The sequence below is a fragment of the Bos indicus genome, chromosome 8 (genome assembly GCF_029378745.1).
Source record: "Bos indicus isolate NIAB-ARS_2022 breed Sahiwal x Tharparkar chromosome 8, NIAB-ARS_B.indTharparkar_mat_pri_1.0, whole genome shotgun sequence".
In the NCBI taxonomy this organism is placed as follows: domain Eukaryota; kingdom Metazoa; phylum Chordata; class Mammalia; order Artiodactyla; family Bovidae; genus Bos; species Bos indicus.
Genome location: NC_091767.1, coordinates 98,335,287 through 98,347,876, shown reverse-complemented (window position 1 = coordinate 98,347,876; position 12,590 = coordinate 98,335,287). Strand labels below are relative to the sequence as shown.

Here is a 12,590-nt window from a genome sequence, read left to right as displayed (position 1 = left end):
TGACATTCTACTGTTTTGGGAGCCTATGGGAGATGATGCGGCCTCAGAGTCCTGGGCTTCCCATCATTCCTCTGAGCAAGGTCAGCTCAGTCTCTACCTTCAGCCTCTCAGTGAGCCTCAGAAAACCTGCAACCAGGCCCGAGTCTCAGCCCATGTACCTCTGGTTTCTACCTTCTGACTGGATTCCACAGAGGCCCAAGTTCCAGACCATTTACAGACTTGATGGCACTAGCTCCTACTTCTATGGGGCCTCGCCAGAGGCATAGTTACCTCTCTTTTTCGTTTTTGACTGAGTACCCTATGGGGCCCATCTTCCCCCATGGAACTCTTCACTGTCTCATTTCCTCTTACTGTCTTCTCTGTTTTCTTTTTTTCCCTCTTTTGCTGCACTATGTGGTTTGCGGCTCTTAGTTCCCCAAACACAGGTTGAATCCCAGCCCTTGGCAGTGAAAGTGTGGCGTCCCAACCACTCAACCGTCAACGAATTCCTTGTTTTATGTTTTCTCAAAGTACCCCCTTATCATGCCTTTCATCCTCCATCACTGACTTTTGTGAAAATTTGCTTGGAATAGCTAAATTTTCACAAAAGTTTTTGGGAGAATTGTTTTATTTAGGGCTGAAACCTTCCTTTCTATGTATGACATAACAGGGGTTTTTAAAATTCTGGTTGTTTGGCCTCTTACTTTTCATCCCCTGCCCACCTCCTGGTTGAGTCTTACCCACCAAGGAAGGAAATGAGTGGATTAATTCCAAGAAATTGATAGCAAAGGAAGCTGGGTGGCACCTGAATAAAATTGAGTACAAACCCAGTAGACAGGGTAATTGCGTACTGTTGCCAAACCATGAGCAAACTGCAGCCCAGCACTGGATTCACACCAAGGAGTGAGCAATTGGGGAAAAAAACAAAGAGAACAGTATTAAGGATAAAGACCTTCAAAGTATCATAGTTCATAGATAAGAAGTGTCAACAATTTAAACCTTAACTTGGCAGAGAGGAAAGCTCAAAGAAAAAGAGCAAAAGGCAATTTGCGGCTCTGGTGATCTTGTCTGGTGGGTCTCTGGGAGGCGACACTTCCTGCAGTTATCTGCTTTGGGATGATTCCTCCGATTCCTCTGAGGTTTTAGGACAGACTTTCAAGTACTTCGTATCATGTGTCTGTTGACTTGGAATTACTTTTGTGTTAGTTGTTAACAGTACCTGGTAAGCTCCTCACTGAAGTTCAACCACAGTTTTCCTCTGATATCTGATCTAGTAACTTAAAAAAAAAAAAGAAATTTGTGTTATTATTCAAGAGAATGACAGGAGGACAGAGAGTTATCAGGATACTTTGGTAAATCAAAAGGAAACTCTTATATAGGCACAAAATAACTTGCTCATTTTATGGAAAGAAAACCCTACTATTACTCTTCGTGTGTATATTACAATTTGCGATCAAAGATTTATAAGCCTTTTTGTGAATAAATCTATTAACATGGAATATAACCTTGAATTTTCGTTTTTGTCATTTATAGAATTAAAGCATATTAAATGCTTCGTATGTATATTTAGACATACGTAAATATATAATACACATACAATTTCAGTTTTTAAGATATTCTTTATCTCAGCACATTAAAACAAGTGTGTATATTACACTGAATTATCATTTAATAAATAATTCCTTAATAAACCATTGTCATAAACATATTCTCATTTTCTAGAATTATTATACTAAATACAGTTTTTATAATTTTATTGATTACCGCCTTTAGCCAAAGTAACCAATTTTTGTTTTCTTCAGACACAGGGAAAACTAAACTGCTAGACTAAATTTTTATGGGCACACATTTGAGATTACCTTTTACATTTTCAGAAGACAGAACGAACACATCAACCAAACGCACTTACACACCCTATTAATCTATAGCCCTATATAACACATATGAATATGGATAAATTAAGACCACATGTATATGGGTTTTTTTTTAGCTTTAGAAACTATTCAGCTATTCAAATATTATATATCAAGTAACTCAACATTTTCTAAAGTCTTAACTTTTTAATTATTTGGAAGTTACAATTTTAGCTAAAAAATTAAGTCCTCATGATTTGTAGTATTTTAAGAATTTTATAAAATCGAAACCATTTATAAGACATCTATGATTTCACTTAAAAACAATTTTATATTTTATAATCTTAAAATGTTTCAACAATGATTCTTTGCTTGTCCCATAAAACCAATACATAAAATTTAAAAACTTTAAGTCTTAAAGTTTTAATACTAGTTATATATACTACAATATTGTCTTAGCATTAATTTTATATAATAAACCCAGAGCAATATAGATATAGGATTGTCTCTAATCAATATGATTGAAAGTGAAAGGTCATTCAGTCCTGTCCGACTCTTTGTGACCCCATGGACTATACATTCCATGGAATTCTCCAGGCTAGAATACTGGAGTGGGTTCAGTTCAGTTCAGTCACTCAGTTGTGTCTGACTCTTTGCAACCCCATGAATTGCAGCATGCCAGGCCTCCCTGTCCATCACCAACACCCAGAGTTCACTCAAACTCATGTCCATCGAGTCCGTGATGCCATCCAACCATCTCATCCTCTGTTGTCCCCTTCTCCTCTTGCCCCCAATCCCTCCCAGCATCAGAGTCTTTTCCAATGAGTTAACTCTTCGCATGAGGTGGTCAAAGTACTGGAGTTTCAGCTTTAGCATCATTCCTTCCAAAGAAATCCCAGGGCTGATCTCCTTCAGAATGGACTGGTTGGATCTCCTTGCAGTCCAAGGGACTCTCAAGAGTCTTCTCCAATACCACAGTTAAAAAGCATCAATTCTTCGGCTCTCAGCCTTCTTCACAGTCTGACTCTCACACCACCTTTATGGCAGAAAGTAAAGAGGAACTAAAAAGCCTCTTGATGAAAGTGAAAGAGGAGAGTGAAAAAGTTGGCTTAAAGTTCAACATCTAGAAAACTAAGATATGGCATCTGGTCCCATCATTTCATGGAAAATAGATGGGGAAACAGTGGAAACAGTGTCAGACTTTATTTTTTGGGGCTCCAAAATCACTGCAGATGGTGATTGCAGCCATGAAATTAAAAGACGCTTACTCCTTGGAAGGAAAGTTATGACCAACCTAGATAGCATATTCAAAAGCAGAGACATTACTTTGCCAACAAAGGTCCGTCTAGTCAAGGCTATGGTTTTTCCAGTAGCCATGTATGGATGTAGTCTTTCCCTTCTCCAGGGGATCTTCCCAACCAAGGGATTGAGCCCAAGTCTCCCACATTGCAGGTGGATTCCTTATCAGCTGAGCCACAAGGGAAGCCCAAGAATATTGGAGTGGGTAACCTATCTCTTCTCCAGTGGAGCTTCCTGACCCAGGAATCAAACCAGGGTCTCCTGCATTGCAGGCAGATTCTTTACCAACTGAGCTATCAGGGAAGCACAATCAATATGATTAACTCATTTCAATTTGTCCCAATTGATTTATCAGAAATATTACAGGATATTTTTTAAATGTACTTTATAAATTTTGTATTCATGAGACAAAATTTAAATAGCCTTAAAATCTAAAAATAAGCTCTTAAATTGAAGGAGATCATTCCTTATAGCTATAGGAATTAAGTCCATTCTTTAAATACATTTGTCTATATTATATAATGCAAGACAAATTACCGACATTTTTCTTGCTTCTTAGACAATTATTATTATTTAGTATGCAAAATAGTGACAATGTTTTTTTTTTTCTGAGCAATTAATCTTTAAAATTGTCCCCAGTGAGGTGAAAAGAGGAGGATAGAACACTAACAAAAAAAAGTGAGAGAGAGGGTAGCTTTAGACAAATATGAAATTATCACTAAGAGGTTATCTTTCTGTAAGGAGGAGGAGAAAGTTTAGAGGCAGGAAAACCTTTTTCATATATATAAAGACACAAAAAATAAAGTCATTATAGCTGCTTTAAACAGTTACTCAAGTCCTTGACAGTGTTATCAAGCCATATAATAAAAAACTAGTGCTTATTAATCCCTAAAGAATGGAAATAGAGAGGAAATCTCTACATTAATCACAGTGATCTCTCTTAGACCAGTTATACAATCTCATGAGAGTTTCTTTTCCCTTTATGCCTCAAGCATTTCTCAAATGAACATTCTTGTTCATGTCAAAGATCCCCCAGTGGTCACATAATTTTAATTTATTCTCAGTGAATTATGCCAGGAAGTAGCACAAGCTTGTTAGCAGACAAGCCCATGAGAGATTGCTTGACTGTTGATCAAAGGTAAAACATCACTTGTGCTGAGTCCTCAACCCTAAGGTTAAGCTGCCTCTCCTTGCTGACCTGAATAATCAGCAGTTACCTGGCTCTCAGGAAGTGTGGACAGCTCTTTCCTAAAACCAAGTTCTCATACCCAGAGAAGACAGGAAATTTCTCATAGACAAATAGAAGACAGTAGATAAATTTCTAGACTTCCTGGAATGTGAAGTCAAGTGGACCTTAGGGAAGCATCACTATGAACAAAGCTAGTGGAGGCACTGAAATTCCAGTTGAGCTCTTTCAAATCCTAAAAGATGATGCTGTGGAAGTGCTGCACTCAATATGCCAGCAAATTTGGAAAACTCAGCAGTGGCCACAGGACTGGAAAAGGTCAGTTTTCATCCCAATCCCAAAGAAAGGCAAGGCCAAAGAATGTTCAAACTACCGCACAATTGCACTCATCTCACACGCTAGCAAAGTAATGCTCAAAATTCTCCAAGCTAGGCTTCAACAGTACTTGAACCATGAACTTCCAGATGTTCAAGCTGGATTTGAACATCCAGCTCAGAGGAACCAGAGTTCAAATTGCTAACATCCGTTGGATCATCAAAAAAGCAATAGAGTTCCAGAAAAACATCTACTTCTGCTTTATTGACTATGCCAAAGCCTTTGACTTTGTGGATCACAACAAGTTGTGGAAAATTCTTAAAGAGATAGGAATACCAGACCATCTGACCTGCCTCTTGAGAAATCTGTATGCAGGTCAGGAAGTAATAGTTAGAACCAGACATGGGAACAACTGACTGGTTCCAAATTGGGAAAGGAGTATGTCAAGGCTGCATATCGTCACCCTGCTTATTTAACTTACATGCAGAGAACATCATGCTAAATACTGGGCTGGATGAAGCATAAGCTGGAATCAAGATTTCTGGGAGAAATATCAATAACCTCAGATATGCAGATGACACCACTCTTATGGCAGAAAGCAAAGAGGAACTGAAGAGCCTCTTGATGAAAGTGAAAGAGGAGAGTGAAAAACTTGACTTAAAACTCAACATTCAAAAAACTAAGATTATGGCATCTGGTCCCAACACTTCATGGTGAATAGATGAGGAAACAATGGAGACAGAGACTATTTTCTTTGGCTCCAACATCACTGCAGATGGTGACTGCAGCCATGAAATTAAAAGATGCTTGCCCCTTGGAAGAAAAGCTATGACCAACTCAGACAGCATATTAGAAAGCAGAGCCATTACTTTGCCAACAAAGGTCAAAGCTATGGTTTTTCCAGTGGTCATGTATAGATGTGAGAGTTGGCCTATAAAGAAAGCTGAGAGCCAAAGAATTGATGCTTTTGAACTGTGGTGTTGGAGAAGACTCTTGAGAGTCTCTTGGACTGCAAGAAGATCCAACCAGTCAATTCTAAAAGAAATCGGTCCTGAATATTCATTGGAAGGACTGATGCTAAAGCTGAAACTCCAGTAGTTTGGCCACCTGATGCGAAGAGCTGACTCATTGGAAAAGACCCTGATGCTGGGAAAGATTGAAGGTGGGAGGGGAAGGGGATGACAGAGGATGAGATGGTTGGATGGCATCACCGACTCCATGGACAGGAGTTTGAGCAAAGTCCGGGAGTTGGTGATGGACAGGGAAGCCTGGTGTGCTGCAGTCCACGGAGTCACAAAGAGTCGGACATGATTGCGTTACTGAATTGAGATAAACACCAGTCAGGACAGGGTGTTAAAAACCCAATTTCACCAGGAGACACTAGTTTGATAGGAAACCAAAAAATTCCAGGGGGTATATAAACTGATATTGAAGGATCAAAGGGACAACCAGAATCTAAATTCAGTGTAAAGCCACACAATCAAGGACAGACAAACCTTGAATGGCTTGAGACTTGAGAAGTCTCAGATGTACACATTATTACTGTCATGGAGGCCAATCCTTTGTAGGGAGGGATCCGAGCAAATATTCAGAGACCCTCCAAATTTCCTAATCAGGACACCTGGAGCAATGTGGTAGTCTGACAAAATCAGGGTTATTGGCTCATTGCAATGGAGGTCACACATTGGAGGAACCATGGGGTGTGTCACCAAGAATGGGAAAAAGTTATATGATTTGGGGAAGGGTGGCAAAAAGTGAAATTTATATGAAATAGTATTTTGACATGCTAAAGCAAAGCAGGGCTTTGTGTAAAGTGGCAACATCATGTCTGAATGGCAAAGTGGACAGTAGGTCTCTTTTCCTTAGACACTACAAATTAAGATAGATATATAATGTTATATCCCAAACACCCTTATGTGAATCTGGGTTGAAAATCAAGGCAGGTGCTGTGTGTCAGTGTGAATTAGATCCTTCAGGAAAGGATGCTTTGCTCTTACTGAAATGATTTCAAAAGCAAAGTTTCCAATGAACTACGATTTTAGAAAACAAGGTTTCTCAGTTACAAAGTAATAGTTCTGCTACCGAGTGTCATTAGGACACTTTATAGCTGGCCTGTTTCCTTGGGAGAAACAGAATTTTTTGCTAATTTTACAGCTGGCTTTATCTGCCATCTGTGTCTGTTTTCCCAGCTTGATGACTGGCATGGCAGATTTTCACTTTTTTCAGGTCAAACTAATTTTCACTTTTTCAGCATGTAACCCAGTCTCTTGTAATAGTGGCTTGTGGAACTTGCCGGAAAGAAGCCGTGGTGGCATGAGACCTTTTCTGGAAGTGATTAATCTCTTTCCTTCTTTCATGTTTCTCACTTCCTAGCATGCACTACATAATTGTAGGGCCCCAGTGTAGCCTGGGATTGCTCCTGAAGGAGGAACCAATAGAGAATGGAATGAGAAAGCAAGTCTTGGGGTGAGGTACAAAGGAGTATAATGAAGTCTCAGATGTGAGGAAATGGGAAGGGGATGGGTAGCCTGCTTCAGGTACCCTTATTCTTGCCAGACCCTCTTGTTCTGACTCTGCTCCTGGCTGCAGCTCATAGTCTTTTGCAGTTTTGGTAACTTCTGGGTCAAGTTGTGTGCAGGGAGGGTTGGGAAAGCATCACTGTGGTGTCTGACCTGCTTAGGGGAATCCTGGGAAAGATTCTGCTCCCTGTGTGTCCCCTTCTGTTCCAACAGATACTCTACTTGAGCTTTCTTAAACTCTGGCCTCCACCCTTTCACCAGTATTTTCAGATCAATTACCACCCACCCTATGTCACTTCCCTTCTGGCATATTTATCAGCCTTTCTTCCCAGGACCCTACAGAGTCTCATCTTCCCGTTACTCCCAATCTTGTATCTGACTCTGCTCCTGCACAATCTGTTTTCTTCTCATTGTGCCCTGCTCTTCACAATTGGTCCCATTCCTTCATCATTCCTTTCACTGGCCTCCTCTCTGCCACCAGAGGCTCTGTCATCAGCTCCCACTCACCTTTTTTCCCACTCCCATTATGGCCTTCTCCCCCTGTTCAGTAGTCCTCCTTGCCTCGATCTCTCCTAGTATTTCATTTATCCTTATTCTGCCCCCTTACCAGCTTTCTCATCTTTTCCACCAAGGTCCTCTCTGCCTCCACTCTGCCCTCCCAGATCCCCGTATTAAATCTTAACCCTGCAGATAGATCCCTTTCTGCCTCCAGAGCTACAATCTTAAGGGACCATCTTTCACCCCCATCATTTATCTTTTCTTCTTTGCCCTAGAACACCTCAGACACTAGACCTTCTTCTCTAATCAGATCCCTCCTCTTGCAAGAGATCTTACCCTTTTTTCAGAATCTCAATCTCCCATCTTTCACAACATCCCATGAACTCCACGAATCCCACTGATTCACTTGCCTTGTCACCCCACCATCACGTACAGTCTCTACCCACCATTGCCAGATTCTAATACTCTCACTTTGCCTTGATTTAAATCCTACTGAACACTGTCCCAGAGAGCTCATCTTCTGAAAATCTCCTTTGTCTGACTTCTATTGCAAAACACTTATGCACTGACTGCTCAAAACTGTGTCCATTTCAACCTTCTCCCGGGGGGCTGCTGTTAAGGGCTTGCTTTTCCCTACCTTCTCACACTGATTTCCAGCAGGAGGAGCTTTTTCCTTTCAGCCATCGGGTCCTGTCTCTGAAGAGAGCCTGTGACCAGACATGTGGAAGCAAGCAGCCACTCTTTCCTTAGCTATGCTGTCCAGGAGTTCCTAGGGATATATCACAAAGAGTGTAGATTTCCAGATTTGTGAGGACAAAGAAGGGATCATTCTAAAACAAACGAGGGCATACTACCCACTCAATTCTTCTGCAACTTTTTAGTATCACTTGCTGTTGAGCACTACTCCACAGCCCTTCAACCCTTCTAGAGATGTGAAGGCCCACTACAGTAACTGCATAGTCCATAGGAGTCTCCAAATTCCAAAATCTTGGGAACTTCTGCAGCAGAAATGTAGCTAGCTCTTCAGAGGTCCCCCTCTTTACACAGCGAGTCCCTGCTGGAGACCCTTCTATTCTTTGATAGCAGTCCCTCACCAGCCTCTTTCTGTGCTTATTCAATTGCTAATGTCCTCCTCTCCCAGTTCAAAAGCAGTTAACTGATCTTTTACTCTTCCTCAGCCCCAGACCTTGCCCTCACATTAAATCCTAGCCCCAGTCCTTGGGGGAAAGTTCTAGAGGGAAGGAGCTCACCAAAGAAGGATGGTATAAGTTGAGTTTCCACTTTAGGAATATGACAATGGAGATGAATTTATGTAGCCTTTCGAAGATTATAGTACAGAGAGATAGTCAAGGCCAAGGAATTCCCAAGCTCTGGAGCAGCCTAGGTCTCAGTCCAAGCCCTGGGTTCCTAAGTTTCAGGCCCCAAGGAAAAGCAAAAAAAAAAAAAAAAAGAATTTAGCTCCAAAGGATGAGAGGAACTTAAGGAGAACCAAAGATTAAATGCATCAAGGAGAGGAGGCAGGAATAGGGATCTTCCAAGCCAGGCACCCTCCCAGATTTAGCTGACACCCTAGTGAACAAAACCCCTGATTTTTGCCCCAGATGTAATAGACTTCAACAAAAAGTCACTTGGAAAAAATGGATGAATTGTTTCAGTGGCTTTGTCCCAGGACATGAGGCTAAGGGCAAGAAGGTCACTTGAGAAAAACTACAGCTGTGCACTGTCCAAATCCAGTTGAAACCAGAGGGGTCTTTGGGTAAAATTAGTCTAGTCCTTGTTCCAAACATTGGGGACACACGAATAAGAAAAACAAAAGCTCCCTCCCCTTGTGGGGCTTACAGTGTTGTCCTCGAGTCAGCTTCTTTTCAATCTACTCAAAAAACGGTATCAAACCTCTTTCATTTTTCTCAAGCTCCTGCCCTTCCCACACCCTCAACAGATTGGCTGTTTGGCCCACTTCTGAAAGGAACCATAAAGCCTCCGGATGGGAACTTTTCATCCCCAAATCTTCAATAACGGTTGCATCCCACCCTGCCTTCCTTTTTCCTTACTGCTCTGTAAAGCCGGGTCTTTCTGGGAGGCCTTCCTTGACCCTCCCAAGACGGGATTAGCAACCTCACGTTCTCCATCACAACTCTCTTTGTTATCTTGGGCTACTATCTAGGTCTCCTAAGTAGCAGGACCTTCTCTATCTTCCTCACTACTGGCCTGGAGTACCGCAGGTAGCTAACGGTCAGTTAGTAACCGTTTAGAGGAATTAACCCGCAAGCGTTTGGCGGAACCTCCGGGCTAAAGGCTCTTCCCAGGATGCTTTGCGCCCGCCCCCACATCCAGCTGGGCCTGACCCTTGGGGTCGGGGCCACGTCCAGGGCAGGGGTCAAGGCCTGGGGGCGGGGCCTGCATTGCTGCAGATCCAGCTTTTGTAGGTAGCGACTGCCTCTCAGGATCCTAGGTCTCAAAGCCAGAGCTCGGTATTCTGCTCACAAAAGAGACTGTGACAGGGCTTTCTGGCAGTCTGAGAGACTTTTCCACCTCCCCTCCTGCGGCGCTCCACCAAGTATCGCTTCACCTCAGTCTGTTGGGGCCTTGGTTCAGGCTGCGGCCTACCAAGGCTTTGAAGGGCCCCAGAGGCCCTGAGCACGGGACCCGCCCTCTCCGCCTGAACTTCAGCATCTTCATCGCCATCACTGTAATGCTGACTGCAGTCTAGTGAGCGCTAGGTGAGTCCTTGGGTTTCTGACCCAGATGTCAACCCGCCCACAGGCCTGGCACAGGACGCTACACTGACTTAGTGAGGTGGCAAGGGGAATGGAAGGAACCGTGAGCCTTTGTTGAGCACCAGGGCCCAAGGCTGGTGTAAAAGCTCTGCTGTGGTTGCCACCTGTCCCAGCAGGACCAGTATCCACACCGTGTGGGGTGTCGGCAGCCCTCTGGGACTTGTTTTATGAGGAGCTGCCGGCAGGGCCCTGGTGCCCCCAGCCAGGCCAGGAGGAGGGGCTGGTGAGGCCCCGAGGGGAAAGGCTCGTGACGGGAAAGGGCAGCTTGACAGTGGAGAGGAGACTACACCTGAGGACCCTCTGCACAGGGAGGCGGGCTTCGCCCCTGAGGCCTCCGGCCGTCGCTGTGGGCCGAGGGCACGATTCCGCGGGAACTCTGGCGTGATGGTGGTCGACACTAGAGATGTAAGGAAATACCATGGTTCTTCTTTTTGGGGACAGGTTGTCTTCCTCTTGGCATAAATATTATATAGCGAATTTGCAAGATACAGAATAGTATTGGTGGATGGCAGGACCCCGTGGGCTCCTAAACTCAAAACACCTGATACTAACATTTTGATGTATTTTTCCCAGTTTCGCTGTGCCTGTTTTCAGTGTTTAAATTATATATGTGTATACACACACACACACACACACACACACACAAATATTTTTTAAAAGGTAAGAAGACATTTAACGTTTTATCATAACCAATCTCTACATTATTGTACACCTTCCTAAAGATTATTTTTAAGGTTTTCCATATGAACTATTCTGTTTTTCTCTGATAGGTAGGTTTGTTCTAAGTTTTTGGTATTATAAGACGTCACTTAACAGGTTTGTGTATGGTTGCACTTGCTTAGAACTGCCTTATTCCAAAATCATAAAGCTTTTCTTGAACTTCAGATTATTTTCTCATCCAGGGTTCTGCCCTTGAGACACTTCTCTTTCTGTAGTCTCTTAGGCAAGGTATCTACCTATGCAATAAGTTGTTTCACTGCTGACTTCTCCCATTTGCTTCCCATTTATGTATCCAAATACTCGCTAAACATTACCAACTTTGACCTCCCATAGGCATCCCATACCCAAAATCTGTAAATGTAGACCATGGTCTTCCTCTGCCACCTACTGCCCTTGCTCAAGTAGTCCCAGGGTCAACTAGAGCCTGGTTCCCAAGGCTGACCTGTAACTAACTTTCTGTCCTTCTCCTCCTTCATCCTTCCTGTAATTCTTCAAATATCAAGTTCTGCTGAGTCTGCTGGTTACCTATTTCTCAAATTTTAGTCTCCTCTTCATGCTTACTACTGTCTTGGTAGTTCAGACTCTCATGGTCTCTCACCAAACTATGCAGTGGCTTCTTAACTTACCTGATTTTAATCCAGTACTTGCTGATCTCTACTTCTTTAACTTCTGCTACTCTCAAGTCTGTTTTTCTACTCCAGTAAAAATGCCTGTTTTGTTCAGTGCTTCCATGTCCTTACTCATTTTTAATTGAAGTATAGTTGATTTGTGCTATTGTGTTAGTTTCAGGAGTACAGCAGAATGATTCAGATTTAGAATATGTATGTGTATATATATATACATATTATACACACATTCTTTTTCAGATTCTTTCCTACTATATAGGTTATTACAAGATATGGACTATGGTTCCCTGTGCTATACAGTAGGCCCTTGTTGTTTACCTAATTTATGAATAGTAGTGTGTATCTGTTAATCCCAAACTCCGAATTTATCCTCCCCACCTTTCCCCTTTGGTAACCATAAGTTTGTTTTCTACATGAGTCTATTTCTGTTTCATAAATTAGTTCATTTGTATCATTTTCTTTTTAGAGTCCACATATAAGTGATACATATTTGTTTTTGTCTGATTTCACTTAGTGTGATAATCTCTAGGTCCATCCATGTTGCTTCAAGTGACATTATTTCATTCTTTTTTATGACTGAATCTTCCCTGGTAGCACAGACGGTAAAGTGTCTGCTTACAATGCGGGGAGACCCAGGTTCGATCCCTGGGTCGGGAAGATCCCCTGGAGAAGGAAATGGCACCCCACTCCAGTACTCTTGCCTGGAAAATCCCATGGACTGAGGAGCCTGGTAGGCTACAGTTCATGGGGTCGCAAAGAGTTGGACACTACTGAGCGACTTCACTTCACTTCACTTCAATATCCCATTACACACACAC

The 12,590-nt window shown here is 42.4% G+C and overlaps 1 long non-coding RNA gene across 2 annotated transcripts; it reads right to left on the bottom strand.

Moving 5' to 3' along the window:
• Positions 1 to 275: 275 nt before the first annotated feature.
• On the bottom strand, positions 276 to 9,944 carry LOC139184638 (uncharacterized). 2 transcript variants are annotated; one of them, XR_011568185.1, is made up of 4 exons: positions 9,701 to 9,944; positions 8,900 to 9,056; positions 8,287 to 8,418; positions 276 to 1,256 (listed from the first exon to the last, which is right to left on the bottom strand). It is a non-coding gene; the product is annotated as an uncharacterized lncRNA (long non-coding RNA). The 2 variants fall into 2 exon arrangements; XR_011568186.1 differs by lacking the exon at positions 8,900 to 9,056.
• Positions 9,945 to 12,590: the final 2,646 nt, after the last annotated feature.